We start from the raw sequence: 19,698 nt of genomic DNA on the forward strand, positions 1-19,698 counted from the left end.
CATGGGGTTGTTTATGATGGGTGCCTATGTTTCGAGAATTTGGGTTTTGGGGGGGGGGGGGGGGTGTCAGAGTCTTGGATCTCTTTGTTTTATTTTGTGTCTCGTCTATTGAGATCTTTATCATTTTCACTCATTGGTACATGGGGATAATTGGATTCGGAATCTGTATGAAGTATGATCTAGATAACTTTTCATGGATCCTAGCTATGTGGATATTATTATCAACTAGGGAAGCTGAAACAAAGGAAATAGAAAACAACCATGTGAATGGAATCAAAGGATGCTTTTCTTGTGAATGATTTTTGGATTTTATGAATTCAATTTATCGTTTTATATGAGTAATGATCTTGTTATGGAACGGCGGAAGCCAGTTTTCTGTGAGAGTTCAAGCCTTAGCTAGGAAGTGCAACTCAATACGCCAAAGAGGTACAAGTCTATTTGCAAGGACAGGGTGTATTTCTAATATATGTTTCCTATCCTATCCAAAAAAAAAAGGGAGATTTGGCTCAAAAACTAGAGATTTCATGTTCAAGTGCAAATTATTACAAGCGCTAAGTATAAAAAAAAGTAATAAGTATAAAAAAAAGTAAAAGGGAATAAGATAATCATGGGGATTTTTTTTTTTTGAGGAAAGATATTCATGGGGATTGATTGTGAAGATTATATGTTAAAGCTCAATATAAAGTAGAACCCCAAGTCTGCAATTGATTTTGACTTCAATTATCCTTGTTGCAGTGGTACCGCCAGAATCTAAATATTTACTTACATTATGACGCAACTATTCAAAATTAATGATCGGATAGTTCAAGAGTCTAATAGCATAATGGTTTTTTGGAGTAGTTTCTACGTTTTTGAATGACATTGAGAGTACCTTTCTTGTTTCTACATGAAAGGCCGCTGTTTAACCTTCCTTTTACTTCTTGAGATTGTAGCATCCTTCGCGTACTCTATGATCGAATGGTGTGTTTAGATAGCAAGATTTGTAAATTTGGATTTGACTTTAAGTGATTAAAATTCAAATACTTTGTTTGGCTCGTTTTGAAAGACAATTGGATTTGAAATGACATCTAAAATCAATGGATTTGAAATCAAGGCATTTCAAATCTATTGATTTAAAATCAAAATACAAAGTTTCCAAACGCAACCAAAATTCTACTCCAAAGTTCCTGGCTAGATACTAGCAGGTGGGTCACCTACGTGTAGTAAAATTTTGGTTATGTCAAAATTTATCAGCATTTTTGTTTTTGACAGGATCATATAGACAGACTTGCTAAAAGAATATTTGGTTTTTGTCTGTCCTGTGCTTTGGTTGTTTCTTCATGCCTTGAAGGAAACTACAAGAACGATAAAAGTTTACATTTTTGGATTATGATTCTTTAGAATTTTAAAGAACTTCTCTGATCCATACATTTGAAATGAGTAAACTGCATTTATTTTGTAACCAAAATTTAAATAGATATTGACTTCCTAACCGTAAACTTTTATTCATCTGTTGATGAGTGATAAAATCTAATCTCACACATATCAAAATAGATTGATAGGATTTTAGTAATCTCATGGTGAAATTACCCTAAGAATTCATGAAGAATCCAATAATTTTTTAATGATCGGATACATGTGAACTTAACAGACTATTGCATCAAATGTCTGGATCGTGAAGATACGGAAGGTTTGAACCACATACGTATAAACAACAATGCAAGAAGCCAACGACAATGGAAGGTCATAAAGAACAATGCAAGATACCAACAAGTCCTCAGTTGTTTTACGTTCCCAATTTAAAATGTCAACGATTTTGGGAGACTTTGATAATATCAAAGAGGCTTTCAAACGACTTTAATGTGAGAATAAACCTTCTCTTTAGCAAAATTGTTAAATGTTGTTTTGTTTTCAAGGACCCCAACCAGCTGACAGCAGAAGAAATATACAATATGAAGAGCAGAAAATGGGCTCTGTTTCTAGTACAAGTTAAAAACTAAAAAGTCACAGCACATCAAAGATTCAGATAGAACAACCTTGATCCCTAGAAATAATGTATAATGTAGCAGCTATATCCAAAGAGACAGATACAGACAACTGAAAACTCATACCTCTACTAAACATAACATCAATGTATAAGTTACTGTTTGACAAAACTAAAGTTCAAAGAACTAGTAGGGTTGGAACAAAATAATAGAATATCAAAATTTCATGAGAAGAATTTGGCCTATCTATATCTATATATTACTAAAAGCTGAAACGTAGTGTTTAATGCTGTTGCTGCTCTTACGTTGCGCCACATCAGCTGCCAGGTCATTTTTTTTTTTTTTTAAATATAATTTGTCCTACAATTTTAAAATGGTTTTTGCAATTTTCAGTCCTATAAATGCAACCCACTACATATTTATTTACTTCCATTATCACCCTATAATAAATCCAGCCCAATACTTATTTATTTACTTCTACTATCACCCTATAATAAATCTGTATAATTAATCCAGCTCACCTTTTATTTATTTAGTTCCACTATCAAGCTCAACCCAAAGCATTTTCAATTCAGCTTTAGGGTTTTGTGTGAGTCTTTTCAATTTTTTTTTTCAATTTTCTTATAATTGTTTTTAACATTTATTTTTTTTAATATTTACACTTCTTCAACCTTTTTCTCTCCCTTACCATTTCATCTCCCCACTACTTCTTCAATTTTTCTCCCTCCCTTACCTTTTCATCTCCCCACTACCCTCTACATTAATATCATTCTTCCTCTTTCCCTTTATCTTCCCTTATTTTTGTCTCTTTTTATTCACACCCTCTTACTATAAAATTTTCACTTTCTCTTCTATTCTATGCATAGTTTTCCCTCACAAAAAAAAAAAAGTTCCCTCTCTCTCTCTAAATTTTTTGGTGGATTTTATTTTTATTTTTCTTGCATCTATACTTTAGGTTGATAATTTTTTATATTCTTTAAAACTCTATTTTGGGTTAATGCAATTTAGTTTTGTTTTTTGAATTGTGATTTAGTTTTGTTTTTTAAATTGTTGTTATTGTTTTTATTTTTTATTTTTTATTCTCTTTGAATGTTAAATATTATCCTATTGCGTTCTAAATAATTAAATATAGCATATAAAAATATAATATTATACTATTACATAGCATGATTTGGATAATTTGGTATTTATTTTGTTACATAGCATGATTTTTTATAGTGCTCAATTTAGATGTTAAACTATGAGACTTTACTAATTTTTGTTTATTTTCTAATCCCTTGTGGTGGACAAAGTACTCTTAATAGTTGTATTAGAAGTACTCTATAATGCCATTTATTTAAAGAAAAGCAAAGGTTAGCCAAACGAAAATAATTGGATAGGTGACAAATTTTAACTTTTGCAATTTTATTTTTATTATTATTTTATAACAATGCATGTATAGAAATTAAATTCTTAGATTTTGCTAATAATTGTTTATTTGATAATGCGTTTTGGGTGGCCAAAATTATAATTTCTACAAAAAAAAAAACCTTAATAGATTATCAAAAATAAAATTCTATCCTAATATTGGTTCAATTAATCATTGTTAAGTTTTATTAATTTTTTTTAGTTTACATTTTTTTGGTGTTTTGGATTGTTCCTATAATAAATAAAAATATAATTATGAAATACTTTACTCAATATTAGATTAGTTTAAATTGTAATTTTTTTTTTAATAAAACCATCATAAAAATAATTATCACGCACAACGCGCGGGTTTGCGGCTAGTGGTATACAAAATGTGACACCAAATATGCTTTCGCGTGTCAACTTCAAAACAATTGCGGATGGCCACTAATGATAAACATTCTCCAAAGTTTCCTAGACTTTCATATTAATATAACCCTTTTTTTCACCGGTACAACACATGCTCACTAAATCTTGAATCCATGGCCACACCCTCGAGGTCTTGACTTCACCTTTTACAAAGAGAGGTGTTAATTGAGTTAAACTTTATTGGCATGTTCTACAAAAATGCTGTGTAAGACCAGAGGCAACTAGAAAAGCAATTAATTTTGGTTGACATTTGATACATCATACAACACATTTATGATGCATCCAGTACTGTGTGAAGGTTGATCAAACAAATAGTGCTAGAGAGCTACTACAGTTATCATGATAGCACCACCAAAAGATAGTGGCGGATGAATTTTGTGAACTTCAAAATGAAGTCCAACCGCCTCCTGGATGTCAATTCAACATAGCATTAGACAGCCCAGCATGTCCATCATGTGTGTGTGTATATAACTTAATGTCCATCATATCATGATTCATTGCAAGAAACATAAATAAATCAAAATCATCCATTATTTACTAGAAACAATCGATGATTTAATTTTTCAATTTTTTTCTTTCTTTGATAGGCAATCTAATTCTTCAAATCTATTAGTACATTATCTGATAAATGCTTGGCAAGAGAAGATAAGTTAACTTTACCACTAAGATACAAAACTACAAGCAGTCATCTGCAAGATTGTGAAGAAACAGCATCAACATTAGAACCCAGATCTGACCAAGCAATGCTGTCTTCCTTTTGCATGTAATCGCCATCTACCCCACTAACAATACCTTCAAAATCCCCATTCTCAGTCTCCTCAGCAACCTCATCCTCAAAACTACATATTATTCTTCGACTCCGGGTTATATGTCCACTCCAATCTTTTCAATGATTGTGAAGAAACATCACCATCAGAATCCAGCACCCACCAAGCCTTGTTATCCTCTTGTATATTATCATCAACTACCCCCCTAACAATTCCTTCAAAATCCACATTTTGGGTCTCCTCAACAACCTCATCCTCAAGATCATATACCTTTTTCTCCGCCTCAGGGTTATATGTCCACTCCAATCTCTTCAAAATGTCACGGTCCTTCTATTTTCCAACGACCGATTCTGCCTCCTTCTTAGCCTTCCCCATCAAAATTTCACTCCATGAAAACCCTGCATCTGCAACCCTCTTCAAAGCCCCATCATTCACATCCCCCACAACAACTGTCTTCAAACATGGCAACTTTGCTTCCTTCAAAACATCCACAAAATCCTAATCATCTGACACAAGTAGGGATGGCCATGGGTAGGGTATGGGTAGGGTATACCCATACCCAACCCAATTAATTTATCCTTGGATATCCAATTACCTTATCTAATTAGTATCCATATCTAATTGTTACCTAGTTTGTTTACTCATGAATACCTATACCCTATTCGAACCCAATTTTTATAAAATCACCAAATATGTTCAAAAACCACTAAAAAAGCCAAAATATCCTCAAAATCTCTAAAATAAGCAAAATACCCATGAAACCTCTAAAATGACTAAAATACCCTTGATATCTTTAAAATCATCAATTATGCTCAAAAACCACTAAAATGACCAAAATATCTCAAAATCTCTAAAATGAGCAAAATACCCATGAAATCTCTAAAATGAGCAAAGTACCCATGAAATCTCTAAAATGACCAATATACCCCCAAAATTACCAAATATGCTGAAAAACCACTTAAAATTACCAAAATACCCCCTAAACCTAAAAAATAACAAAAATACCCCCGAAACTTAAAAAATGACCAAATACCCATGAAACCTAAAAATGTCCAAAATACCCCCGAAACCCAAAAATTATCAAAATAACCCCTAAACCTAAAAAAATGATAGAAATACCCCCGAAACCTAAAATTTGACTGAAATACCCCTGAAACCTAAAAAATGACCGAAATATCCCCGAAACCTAAAAACTTACTAAAACACCCTTGAAACTTGAAAATGACCAAAATACCCTTAAAACCTAAAAATTGATCGAAATACCCCGTAAACTTGAAAAATGACCAAAATACCCTCGAAATCTATAAAATGACAAAAATGCCCCTAAAACCTATAAAATGTCTGAAATACCCTCAAACCTATAAAATGACCAAAATAAGCCCTAAACCTGTAAAATGACCAAATATGCCCAAAACCTCTAAAATGACCAAAAATAACCCCAAACCTCAAAAATTACAAAAAATACCCCAAAACCTATAAATCAACCAAAATAGCCCTAAACCTCTAAAACAACCAAATACCCCTAGAAAATATCTAAAATGACCAAAACACCCTTGAAACCTTTAAAGTGACTAAAGTACCTCTAAACCTATAAGATGACCAAAATACATTTGTAACCTTTTAAATTACGAAAATAGAGGTTTGGAGTAATTTGGATGTTTCAAGGGTATTTTTGTCAGGATTAAAGGTTCTAAGAATATTTCAGTCATTTTGTAGGTTTTGAGGGAATTTTGGTAATTTTTTTGGTTTCAGGGTTATTTTGGTCATTTTTTAGATTCTAAGGGTATTTCAATCATTTTTTAGATTACGGGGGCATTTTTGTCATTTTTAAGGTTTTAGTGGTATTTCAATAATTTTAATATTTTGGGGCTATTTTGGTAATTTTATCGGTTTTGGAGGTATTTTGGTAATTTCAAGGTTTCAAGGGTAATTTTTTTTTAATGTTTTAGGGGTATTTTGGTCATTTTTAGGTTTGGGGATCTTTTGGTCATTTTTTACGTTTCGAGATTATTTCAGTCATTTTTTAGGGTTGGGTGTATTTTTATCATCTTATAGGTTTTAGGGGCATTTTCGTCATTTTATAGGTTTCGGGGTATTTTGGTAATTTTATAGGTTTCAGGAGTATTTCGGTCATTTTTTAGATTTAGGGGGGTATTTCAGTTATTTATAGTTTTCGGGGGTATTCTTGTCATTTTATATGTTTAGAAGGTATTTTGGTAATTTTAAGATTTCGGGGGTATTTTAGCATTTTCTAGGTAAAAGGGTCAAGGATTCGTAACATTCTGAGTTGAGTTGTGCATAAAAGTTTGAAGGATTTAAGTAACACAACCATAGGTAGAGTGTTCTCCTCAATGCAATCATAATCTAAAAAATTGGAATAGAAAATATAGCCAAGAAAACTCAAGTGGACCAGTGAAAAGGAAAAATGAATTGACTTTTAAAAGAGTAGTTTATAGCCTCAAACTCCAACACACAAGCTGATTCACACCGTTGCTGAACTATAAGATCTGCAACCATAAATTATTTTAGTAATCCTTAAAAAAAAAAAAAAAAAAAGCCCATCAAAAGATTCAAAACTGATTAGTGTATTACCAATTATAATATATTTCAAGCCATGCTACCTTTCTAATTTGTAACATTAACATTCAGTCTACCACACATGTAAGTCCTTTAATTACCTATGGTTTGCATTGAGTTTTAATTTGTCAATATGTGGTTTAAAAAATAAACAGTACCCACTTTGGGATCATATCCTTTATTACCCTTTAATATAAATCAAAAGCAAAGACAATTAAATCTCAGTGTAATCAAGTATATATAACTCTTTAAAATATCAACCCAAATGTCTTTCCTATGCAACTAAATATCACATAAACAAACCAATTATATGTTTAAAAACAAATGAATGGTAGCAAAGATTATAAATAAATAATTGTTCTTCTTAAAGAAAATCAATTATATCTCTAAGTTACTTCTTTTAAAGTTGGGTTTGTAACTAAGAAAAAAAAAAGTTCAAGCAAACGTTTCCTTCATTCCAATCACTTAGAAAATTCCCATCTTGAACATCCCTCTCTCTCTCTCTTCTTAAAAAAAAAAAAACCTTTCCAATACATGTATTTATTTAATCTAAAACGTTTGCTTCTAGGTCAAGGACTAAGTTCATCAATATCTTTTGGAAACTAGTTTTTTCTCTTAAATATAGCCAATATAGGCTTCAACAATAGAGACCATATCACTCACATTTCTACGCTATATGGCTAGCCCTTTAAGAAAAGAAAAAGGGCTATCATTGAAGCCTATATTGGCTATATTTAAAAGAAACACTAGTTGCCAAAAGATGTTGATTAACTTAGGCCTTGACCTAGAAGTTTTAGACTAAATAAATATATGTATTGGAAAGGTTAATTAAAAAATAAAAAAGAAAAGAAAAAGAAAAGAGAAGGGTGTTCAGGATGGGAATTCTCTAAATGATGGAATGAAATTAAATTAAAAGTATAGCTTAACGAAAAAATTTTGAAGTACAGAAAACTGCTACAAGCTGCATATACCTTCCTAGTTGATTTTGAATCCCCTATTTGGACTACCGAAGCAATTTTTTTTTTTTTTTGATAGGTAATAAAACTTTGATTGAAAAAAATTGAACATCATGTTCACGATGGTGAACACTTTGAACAATGAAACAAATACAAGAAGATCAAGAGCTACAAGAAATAGAAACTAAAAAATCAGATACAACAGTATAGTTTGTCCACCCCCAAACACGAGCACAAAGAAACAGAGTATGAAAAATTAAACATTTTAGACATTCCAAAGTTCTCTCCTTATCTTCAAAAACGTGGGCATTATATTCCTGTCAGACTAACCACATTAAACAAGCCGGGACCATATTCCAAATGTTTGAACGATGCTTTCCAAACCAGTGTCTCCAAATAAAGAAAAAAGAGTTCATTGACCTTGGCATTATCCATTGAATCCCAAACACCGCAAACACTTCACAGCAAAAGGCATGAGAGAACTTACAGTGAAGAAGAAGGTGGTCCATTGATTCCCCATTGCAGCAACATAAACAACATCTATTAACTAAAAACTGACCTTTCTTAATAATGTTGTCAATGGTAAGTATCCCATCATTACTAAGTGATCAGTCAATAATTTGGCCCTGCCTAATCTCTCTCCCTGATCTCTCGGTTCATATCAAACAATAATGCACGCCCACACAACTTATCACTTCATGATAACCAAATAACTTGAACAAACATCTTTTACACTAATCGACATTTAGTTGCCAAAAAAAAAAAAAAAAAAAGTTTCCACTAAAGAAAAGAACTATCTCAAATTCACCAAACCCTCCAGCACCAGTATGTAAGGGCAAGGTAATTATAAGTAGTTGATTGAGCTAGGAACGACCATTGGTCCGGACAGTGAGATTTTTAAAGGCCAATTCATTGTTTTTTCACACGTGTTTTAACACTGATTTGTCCCATTTCCAATATCATGAAACCGCCAATAGCTTAACCTATACTCATTTTTCCTTTACTCAACACAACTAATCAAGGCGAACAGCGCGAATGTCATAATTGTGAAACCTAACACACTCAGAAAAAGGAGCAGACAGGTGGTATCTCACGCGAAAATGCATGATTTGTGAAGATTGATCAAAGTTTCCACACGCAAAAGGTAAATTTTCCACACCACACAAAATATATTTATGGGGTGACAAAGAGCTACTTAGAAGGACAAGCTATTACCAATGGCAAAAATTTTAGAAGGACAAGCTATTACCAATGGCAAAAATTATCTCCTCCGGAACAAGCTTCCCTTCATTCACTGCAATTGCAATCTGAAATTGCAGAAATACACAGAACAAAATTACTACCATGTCATGCCCAATCAATTTCAATCACACTAAATTTCTCATCTTGACGCACCCAAAACTCACGTGAATCACATAAATTCAAAACTCAAATACAAACAAAGGCTCAAGCACACGTTTTGAAGTTTGAATCTTCAATGTATTTTCATCACTAATCGGAACAAAAATTAAATTCTCACCTCAAAAAAACTGGTTAAACACGTATGCCACCCGAACCTCAATTACTGGCTTACTCTATCTATCTCAAATCCTAGTAATAATAACAACTATTGTTCTTCAAAAATAGTATGACGGTCGAAGCTACACTATCAATTTTTGCTAATAGATGCATTATCCATTGAAATACATTGTTATAGTACTTGATCAAATGCATTCCTAACTGCAACTAATATAAATGACTGATTCAAGTTAAATTATTCACTAAGCTTGACTAATTAGTTTCAACTAGTATGTAGCCCATGCTACCGCACGGGAATGGATATATTATTAATCATGAGTTTATTCATGTTTAAAAGGCTCACAAGTCTAAATTCATATTATTAATCAAAAAATTTCATTAACAAAATTTAGCAGTATATATATATATATATATATATATATAAATTTGTTGATGAGAATGAGTGGTGGGGTAAGATAGAGCAGATGAAAGGAGGAGATGATAATTAAGCACAATTTCAATTGAGCAGGTCAGCAAACCTTATATGATATGACTTATCAACTGGGGCTTTACTTGTAAGTGCTTATAAATAATTGGCATAAGAGTGGTTTGTGTGCATAGGTGAATTGTGCGTTGGGCGTATAGGAAATGTTGTTTGTATTGTCTATCTTTTAGCTTAGATGAGTATAGCTTGATTGAATTTGTATAATTTATTTGTGGGAACTATGTGATGTGTCATTAGTGGATGGTTTACTTTTATTTTATTATATTGTGTGCTTCCACATGAGTATGGTTCACTCTCATCACAGTGACATAAAATATGCTTTGGACAAGAAAGATTGTGCTTTATTATTTAGCAGGTATTGTTTGGTAGATTAGATGTAGAAATGCGGGGATTTTTAGTTAGAAATGATGGTTCTAATTTATAATGTGGGGATTGTTTGCGTTTTATAGTATAATTTTTATAGAACTTTATTAATAATGAGTTCATCATAAGAAGTAACAATTATAAATTGCACACACATATCCATTATAATTATTCTATTAAAGTAATGAGAAGAAGAAAAAGAAAAATTTTGGAGAAATATTATAGAATAAAATTTGATATAAAATGTGTATTTCACATTACAAACACCTACATGATGCTGGCAGCAGTCTCTTAGATTTTGCTCTTTCACTCTCTTACAAATGTTTTGCTAATCTCAAGTCTTTTATTTTAGTAGTAGTGAAATAGTGCATTTCATTTAACAATCCACAACATTTTTTATTTAGTTTTTAATATAACCTACCTACTATCCTCAAAACACACTTGTAGACCAAACAATAATAAGCTGTAGGAGGCTTGCATGTAAAACACATGTAACAGTTACTTAATTTTGCACCATTTCAGAAATTAAGTATCTAGAAACACAAAGTTATATTTAGAGTAAAGTCCTAGTAATGCGTTCAACAATGACGACAATATATATTGAAATATAGTAATGTAATACTTACAATTGACTAATTTACCCAAAGGGGAAAAAAAGTAACTACACTTCACCAAAAATAACAATAAAAAATACTAGGTAAGATGTTGCAATTGGGCCTTGGCTCAAGTGATAGAGGGATGACTGATGAGATATCAGGTAGTACTTAGCTACAAATCTTGCTTAACAAACAAATGTTGAGATGATGACCACTATTTTCCTTCCAGCATCAGATTTTTAGTTCTGAACTACCACCTAGGATTCAAAGCAAATTCAAATTAGTAAATTACAACATGCTTGACATGGGTTGAATAAGTTAGCTACAAAAGCTGGGACACCTGCAAACATGTACGCCACACACACATATTGATACAAACATATCTATTTATGAAATGTTCACATGTGAAGTCATTTAATCTTACCCATAGAAGATTGAAAGAAGCAATAAAAGATATTTTAAGATATACATGACACTATTAGCTTACTACGTCAACAAAACACATGCTCTTCAAATTGCAAACAACACAAACTCCCAGGTCTAGCAACACATGAACTGCCCCAACAAATTGGAAACTTTATGTAGATGCAGCATCAAGGTAAAGAGTAGCATCTTCAATGTGCTCTGATATCCAAAGACAAAGGTGAATAAATAATATTAGAATAGATCAACTAGATGTTGGACAAAAGTAATCAAATGTCAAGTTAATACCATCACTAAATTCAAAGTAACTGCAATATTGAACTCTACTCAATGCCTCTCAAAGACAAATACAAAGCAGGAACTTAAAAGTAGAAATGCATTAAAATACATGCATATTAAGAAAAAAGAAAACTACTTTTCATCTAGACAAAAGCTATGTCAGTGATTAGGAAACTATCATTAGGCTTGTGCTTATACCTCTTGTAATAATGTGCCCAATAAGCATATCAAATTAAACACACATAGAGAAAAATGAAGGCATCATCACTCTGGGATAAAGTTTGTTAAGTTACAACTTATAAGGCATCAACTATTTCACAACCTTCACCAAATTCATTTTGGTCTTCAAATTTATGGTGTCTTCAACTTGAAGCACAAAAATTCATTTAGGTGCCTTATATTTGGTCCTTGTCACAAAAGACTAATCCCTGTAGCCTAGGTGTCTCCTCTACTTTCCAAAGAAAATAATAGATGGACACTAAGAACAAAGAAGGCATCATCACAAACCTCTAACCTATGCTTGTTAGATTAAAATTAGACTACATATATCCCAACTCTGATCAAGCAAACCAAAATGTTCTTAATAAAATTAGAGAGCATTTTTACAAAAATATTTTATATAGACAATTCAAAGAACTATTTAAAAACTTGAGACCAAGAATAAAATAGCTTTCATCTAATGCTATACATAAAATGGGTTGATAGAAAATTGCAAATCAATTTTCATATTGGTTTTCTCTAAAACAGGGAACATGAATTGGCGTGTGTACTGCTTGTTAGACATTGAGCTTGAGTCCAAGCAAATGAGTGTCTATATAATCAACTAAAGGGAGAAAGACCTTAGCTTTTCTAACTTGCCCACGCTTGCTCCTACTTTTTAACATAAAAGTGCATTACATAAAAATAAGATAAAAAATAAGTTGATACAAAATTGAAAGAAAGGAAGAAAACCCGGAGCTAAATTGTTGGGCCTTACCAAATCTTGTATATACTGTAGGAAGAAATAAACATGTCCGCGTAATGGACCTGCAAAATGGAAATTTTACAAAGTTAGATTCTACAAAAAGAAGAAAACATTCAGGTATTCTATCAAACAATTTCCGTGCATGTAATAAAAAGTTTGTTAGTTAAGTCCACCCCAGCAACAACAAATTTTTTTGAGAAAAGAGGGTGAATGACAAAGAGACAAACAATTAAACTTTATGGAATAGAAAATAATCAAACCTTGAATTAGAAGGTGAAATCAATGTGACCAAAGCATGCTCCAATTGAGTTAGGGAAAGTAGCTATGAGAAGGAGATAAAACGTTCCAAGTAGAATGGCATCGAAGGAGTAATGCTTGAGTGTGATATATAATTGGCTAAAAGGGTAACGGAAAGTGGCTGGATTGAAGGCCAAAAGACCAAATATTGAAACCAAAGCTTAGGTAACTCTTATAAAATTAATCTTTGCCACAACCTACAAAGTAATCAACTTTGTACAAAGAACATTATACTTTCAGATTTCACAATTTAAACCCATTAAAACCAAACATCAAAAACAACCAAATCAAGACTTAAAAAGTCTAATTTTAAAAAATACCAACCAAAATCTACAAAGTAATAAACTTAGTATAAAGAAAGTTATACTATCAGATTTCAAAATCCTACAATTTCACTCACCCTTACCCAAAAAAAAAAGAAAAGAAAAGAAGGTAGAGGCCATTAAAACTGAAGCAAGATTTTCATATTGTGAAGGGTTTTCCTTGATTTTAACAAACAAAAAGGGTTATGAATCCAAATTCCTGAATTAACAACAAACCATAATGGAAAAGAATATTAGGAAAAGAAATTATTACCTTTGCTTTGATTAGATTAGAGACTCTAGATTGTAGAAATATTCCAATTCATTTTTGTAGAAAAAGAATTTGAATGATTTAAATCCAAAAAGAGAAGAATTCAAAAAAACCGATTACCAAAATAATTTTTAAAAAAATAGTCACATCATAATTTTGATTTTCTTAACCCTAATTACTGGAACCAAAATCCAACTGCAATTGTAAAAGTTGAAAACATATAACGGAACTAATTTAACTTGATATTTGGGGGAAAAAAAGTCAAAGAAGGAATGGTAACCCATAAGAATTCAAAGGGAACTCTTTTTAGTCGGCTTCATACTCCTTTTGCTTCTTTGTCTAGAAAAATCAGAAATCAAAAATGTCGGTTTACCGTAACTGGAAACAAACTGTTTTCTTTTTTCTTGATTGGAATCTTTGGAAACAAAGATTGAAGTGGATCAAACAAAATCTGTCATAGAACTAATCTAAAATAGATAAAAATTGAATAGGACATTGTTAACATGCAATAGAAAATTTTAAGAACTTAAACGTTTAAAGCAACTCAAATGTTTAAAGCAATATTAAAAAAAAAAAAAAATACCGATAAAGGTTTTTGGCGGCTTGATCGGAAGATGTCAGATTCTTCCCATGTGCTAAATATTGTTTTTAGTAAAATCTACAAAAGGTAGAGGAGGAGGCTTACTATTCAAAGGATGTCACACCAAATAGGTTGAAAGCCATCTTCGTGCAAGATTGATATCTGCAAGAGAAGTCGATATCTGCAAGAGAAGTCAATCATCAAGCAAGGACCAAAGGATTTTAAAAAATGTTGATATTGACTCAATGTAGGTGCATACACACAAACCCATCACTATATCAATTAAGGGAATCAAAACTAAATGGAAAAATTACACAGAAAGATGAACCTTGGTGAGGATGTTTATCCAAAAGATCCATCCACACTTTTGAATCTTCAATCTCTATTGGTGATTGAAATTTTTGTAGCTTAAAAAATTTATGAATTTTTTTTTTAAAAAAAAAACCCCCTCAGAGTTGTAGTTTTATGATGGGTCATTTTGTAACATGATGGCCATTTGGGTGAAGAAAAAACCTCTGAAGTTGTATAGCTGGTAAAAAAAATTCTCTCCAATCTCTTTTTTTAGATTACGTATTAAGGGTAATGAATGTAAGAGAGAGAGAGAAAGAAGCTGACCATAGAGAGATGGGTTTGTGTTTTTATACATGCTTCACAGTTGTATTATCATGAAGCAGGTCCAATGGATTTAGATTGGTACTACTGATTCCCAAAGCATGAGTGTTTAATGCGTTATTAATTTCATCTCATTGGCTTCTGCACTTGACAGCAAAATTAAAAATAATTAGGTTGTACACGTGTATAGTAAAATTGGACTCCAATTTCAATTGAACAATTATGATGTGGAAGGATAATTATGATGTGGTACCCAAATATATCTAGACACATGGCACAAAATTGAAACTCTAATTTAGAATTCTAATTTGAGTTTCTCTTTGCTTCACCTATTATTATATATATAGAAAGAACTAATTAAATGGTAATTTTGTTTTAGGGTAAATTTCATTAACTATCCTTGAGGTATAAAACTTTTTAAAACTAACAAATTTGGTCCCTTAGGTCAATTTAGTCCTTAAGCCCCTTCACATACACATACTCCACCATTAGATCACAAATTTGTTTAGCCAAGTCCTCCACACCACTCTCCACCGAGCCTAACTCCATGGCAACGTTCTTGAAGGCGATTAAGTGGAGCTTGAGGGCAATGTTCTCTGCGAGGTCTTCGCAATGGATGTCGGTGATGGTCTCCGTAAGGTTGTTGCGGCGAAAGTTGCTTGCAAGTTACCACCACGATTTGCTTTGAATCTTGGTTTCTCTACTCTATGGCTGAGGATTGGCTTGGGTATTTGTTGGGTTTGGTTGCTGTGTTTGATTTGGTATTTCTCTAAGGGTTAGTTTTCTTTTTTCTTTTTGAAATGGTGGTGGTAGTCTTTTGTTTGGGGGTCTTGTTGATGATGGGTTTAGGTTTGAGAAGAGTTGCATTTAGATGAAATTTTTGGTGTTTTTGGGTGTGGGCTTATGAATGGTGTGTGTGTTGTTTGGGTGCTATGTATTTCCTGTTTATGTGAACAATTCTTTGTGGGTATGAATTCAAACTTGGACTCTCTTTTGCTTGGATGCTGTTTATGTTTGAATTTGAATTTGGTGGGTGTCCTTTCAGATCTGCATGACTGGGTGGCTGGAAGTGGTTTAGTGTGGTTTGGTTTGATTTGGGTGGCTGTGAGCGTGGCTTTGTAGCGATGGTGGTGAGGTACTGAGGTGGTGGTTGTGGTCTTAACTAGCAGATCTGTGGGCTGTGGTTTTTTTTTTTTTTTTTTTTTGTAAAAATGTAAAACTGACTCTTTAACTTTCAGTCTTTTTCATTTCAGTCCTCTAATTTTCAGTTTTATCATTTCAATCCTCTAACTTTCAATTGTTATCAATTCAGTACTCCGTTAGACCTCAGTTATCGACTGGTGTCAAGTGAGCCAAAACGATATCGTTTTGTTTTTTTTTTTGGTAATTATAAAAATTAAGAAAACTGTTATTAAAAAAAAACGTTCATTTTCGTTTTTTTTTTTTTTTGGTAATTAAAAAAATTAAGAAAACTGTTATTAAAAAAAAAAAAAATTCATTTTCTCTCTCGTCGGACTCTCTCTCGCTTTCTCATTCTCTCCCTGTCTCACAGTGCCGTGGTGCAAGGCCTCACTGCCATCGTCGGCCTCCACCCACAACCTCCTTGCCACCGCTGGCCTCCATCTCTCCATCACTCTCTCTTCGTCACTCACTGCACCAAAATCTGAAACCCAAAGTCTCATACCCCCCCTCCACCAAAATCTAAAAGAAAGAAAACAATCTCACACCCTCTCCCCCATAATCTCAAACCCAAAATTCATACCCAAAATCCCATGATCATCTCCTTCACAATCTAGGTAGTATTGACCACAACCCTAAATTGCGAATTTTGGGGGAAGAAGGGAGAGTCCGTCTGGTCGGCAGCGGCAAGAAGAGCGAGAAGAAAGAGAGAGAGAAAACAAACCGAGAGGAGCGGGCATGGCATAAGAGGCGATGGGTTCAGGTGTTTTCTCGACCTCGACGAGGCATATGCGGCAGTTTCCGGCGATGGAGAGGTGACTGTGGTAGCAGAATTGAGGGATATCGACGTCGGCAATTTTGCAGTCTTGAAGGACCGTCATGCCTTTTGGGACTTTCACGGAGTACCCATCGGCAAACACTTCAATTGCGTCTTCCGGGTTAGGGAAATGGACTCGGGCTCTGGCCACAGGAGATCGGGGCGACAGAGGAGGGGGATTTGGAGTTAGGTCGGGTTAGTTTTGGATTTAATATTTGGCTTGATCTGGAAACAGGAAAGCACATATACAAGTGGAGTTGGTTGACCGTACGATAATAACAAGAAAGATAAAAGAGAAATTAATGAAAACCCAGATAGATAAAAAGATTTTAATGAAGACCCAAAAACAGAATCAAAAGAGACAAGTTGAATTTCTATTGAGGAAGACAAGTAGATAAGAGAACAGGATTTTATTAAAAAATAACTATAAAACCCAAACTATATTATTAGTTAGGCAAGGTTCGAAACAAATTTCATTTCTAACAAATCGAGTCTAGAGGACTCGATTTTGCTCTGAGAAAATCAAGTGTGAGACACTCGATTTCCAAGTGCAAATTCACTGGGCAAAATCGAGTGCAGAGAACTCGAATTGTTAGAAATCAAATATGTTTAAAACGTTGCCTAACTAATAATATAGATTGGGTTTTATAGTTATTTTTTAATAAAAACCAAGAGAACACAATCTGGGTACCTCAGGAAAAAATTCCACCAAATTAAAGATACAATCTTGCAACAATGACGAGTTGTGGTTTGCGCACACACACACACCCAATATATTCTAGAGAGAGAAAGAGATAGTTGGACCATGTTTATATTCTTACTAGATGGCTGTTACAACTGCCAGCCTCGAGGTTGTGGGTGGAGGCTGGCGATGGCAGTGAGGCCTTGCACCACGGCACTGTGAGACAGAGAGATAGAGAATGAGAAAGCGAGAGAGAGACCGACGAGAGAGAAAATGAATTTTTTTTTTTAATAACAGTTTTCTTAATTTTTTTAATTACAAAAAAAAAAAACCAAAATGACGTCGTTTTGACTCACTTAATGGCAGTAGATAACTGAGGTCTAACGGAGTACCGAATTGACAAAAATTGAAAGTTAGAGGACTGAAATGACAAAACTGAAAGTTAGAGGACTGAAATGAAAAATGCTGAAAGTTAAAGGGTCAGTTTTGCATTTTTTTTTTTTTTTTTTTTTTTTTTTTTTTTTTTTTTTTTTTTTGTCAGAGATAGAATGAGAAAGGGGCAAGAGAAGCAACAAAGGAGAGAGAGTCAAGAATAGCCAATGTTCTTGATGCCATTTAGGACCAAATAGTGGCCAGGGACCAAGTTGGTTAGCTTTAAAAAGTTTTGGACTTATTTGGTATTTACCCAAACCTCAGGGATAGTTAATGAAATTTACCCATTTGTTTTATTTTAATTTTGAGGGTTAATAAACTATTTTAGAAAAATTTTAAGACAACCTTTTTATGGAAATTTAAAAAGTTGATAAAAAAGTTAATAATCTTTTAAAAAATTATTTCATGTTCTTAGAGCATTGGTTAACTTTTCATTTTTATTTTTGTTTCAATTAATTAATTTGCTGGTTTTTATTTATTTATTTATTTTATTTTTTAAGTAGTGTGGGTTGGGTTAGAGCATCCACAGTAGTGGAGTTAAATTTTTAGCTTTTTAGCTACACAAAAAGTCACTTTATCTATTTTACATTTTCACATCTTACAGCAGTGAAGCTATTTTAACTTTTAACACAATAAAATAATATAAACACTACAATAAAATAATATTTTATTCAACCACCACCACACAACCACAACCACCATCAAACCTATAAAAATCACTGCACAACCACAACCCCGCCGTGCCCATCAAAACCAGTGAAGAAGAACAAAAAAAGAAAGCAGAAAAATCAACGTAGCCAAATTGAAACACAAGCATAGCCCGATCCCAACCGTCCGATTTGGACTCTGATCGGAGTTCTTTTTATATGTCCGGAGGTGATGATCAAATGGGTCGCGGCCCAGCCCAGCCTAGACTCGTACCAGTATGCCAAGTTCAGTCCGTCAATGGCGATAATCGTGGTGGTGCTGATCACCGCTCTTTTCTTCATGGGCTTTTTCTCGATCTATATCTACCACTGCTCTCAGGGCCCGGCCAATTCGAACAGCGTCTGAATGAGAGGCCTCTCCCAACGTGCGGTTGCGGTTGGGCTCGTGCAAATTGGCGATGGATCTGTGGAGAAAGAAAGAAGGGTCTGGAGGAAGAAAGAAGAGATGGAGAGGCAGTGGGGAGAGAGACAAGGAGAAAGGAGAATGAAAGAAAGAATAAAAAATAAAAAAGTAGTGTGAACACAGAATAAAAAATTATTTTTCTTTTTAGCTTTCAGCTATAGTGCACATTTATAGATAGATGTGTACTGTAGCAAATAGGTAAAATTGTTTAAGTATAGCTTCACTGCTGCAGCTCTCTTTTTTGTGTTTTGGTGTAGCTAAAATAGCTATTTAGCTACATTGCTACAAATGCTCTTATCAAGGATTGAAAAAATGCTAAAACTTAAATTTTAGCACTTGAAACCCAAAAAACCCACTCTATTAAAACTTGCATATGCTATAAAATTTGCAATCTTGCTATAGGGCACTCTCATTTTTGAGATTGCACTATAGCTATATCTTATATAAAAAAAATTATTATAAAGCTTTCTCTCTCTTTTTCTCTTTAAAAAACATATTTTATTTCTCTATTTTTTTATTCTTTCCTTCTTCTTTGTTCAGATTTGCCCTTTTTGTTTTTGTTTTTTGTTTTTTGTTTTTTTTTTCTTCGCTCTCTGAAATCGATCTCACTGTGGCTCCCCGCTTGAAGGTATCTCATGACTTGGATTTGAACCAATGAAGCTACTTCCCTTCCAATTATTTTTAGTGGGTTTCAATGGTGGGTCACGATG

At 33.2% G+C, this 19,698-nt stretch overlaps 1 long non-coding RNA gene across 3 annotated transcripts; it reads right to left on the bottom strand.

Moving 5' to 3' along the window:
* Window positions 1-11,014: 11,014 nt before the first annotated feature.
* Window positions 11,015-14,526, bottom strand: LOC115955519. 3 transcript variants are annotated; one of them, XR_004084151.1, is made up of 4 exons: window positions 14,485-14,526; window positions 14,262-14,337; window positions 12,719-12,768; window positions 11,015-11,664 (listed from the first exon to the last, which is right to left on the bottom strand). It is a non-coding gene; the product is annotated as an uncharacterized LOC115955519 (long non-coding RNA). The 3 variants fall into 3 exon arrangements; XR_004084152.1 differs by lacking the exon at window positions 14,485-14,526 and having other exon boundaries at window positions 11,015-11,297; window positions 11,528-11,664; window positions 14,262-14,393; XR_004084150.1 differs by lacking the exon at window positions 14,485-14,526 and having other exon boundaries at window positions 14,262-14,393.
* Window positions 14,527-19,698: the final 5,172 nt, after the last annotated feature.

The sequence above is a fragment of the Quercus lobata genome, chromosome 8, assembly GCF_001633185.2.
Source record: "Quercus lobata isolate SW786 chromosome 8, ValleyOak3.0 Primary Assembly, whole genome shotgun sequence".
Taxonomy (NCBI): Eukaryota; Viridiplantae; Streptophyta; class Magnoliopsida; order Fagales; family Fagaceae; genus Quercus; species Quercus lobata.